Source organism: Apis dorsata, unplaced genomic scaffold (genome assembly GCF_000469605.1).
Source record: "Apis dorsata unplaced genomic scaffold, Apis dorsata 1.3 scaffold_617, whole genome shotgun sequence".
Classification (NCBI taxonomy): domain Eukaryota; kingdom Metazoa; phylum Arthropoda; class Insecta; order Hymenoptera; family Apidae; genus Apis; species Apis dorsata.
The window spans coordinates 15,314-15,559 of record NW_006263813.1 but is presented as its reverse complement, the minus strand read 5'-3'; positions in this window follow the sequence as shown (position 1 = coordinate 15,559).

Here is a 246-nt window from a genome sequence, read left to right as displayed (position 1 = left end):
AGTTTCTCTGCATCGCAAAGAAACGCAGTTTCGAAGCTTTGTTTTGTCTGCAATATTCGCAATTCATAAATGGAATAGTAACTTCAATGTTTATATTCTATTTCATAATACCTTCCTCTATGATCGTGATGACGGGAGTAGAGGAATTCCATTTATCCTCGTGACAACGTATTGGACGAGACGTGCAATGTTACCAAATGAGCATGTTTAGGATCATAGGATTATATTGTTTTCTTTTAGTTAATA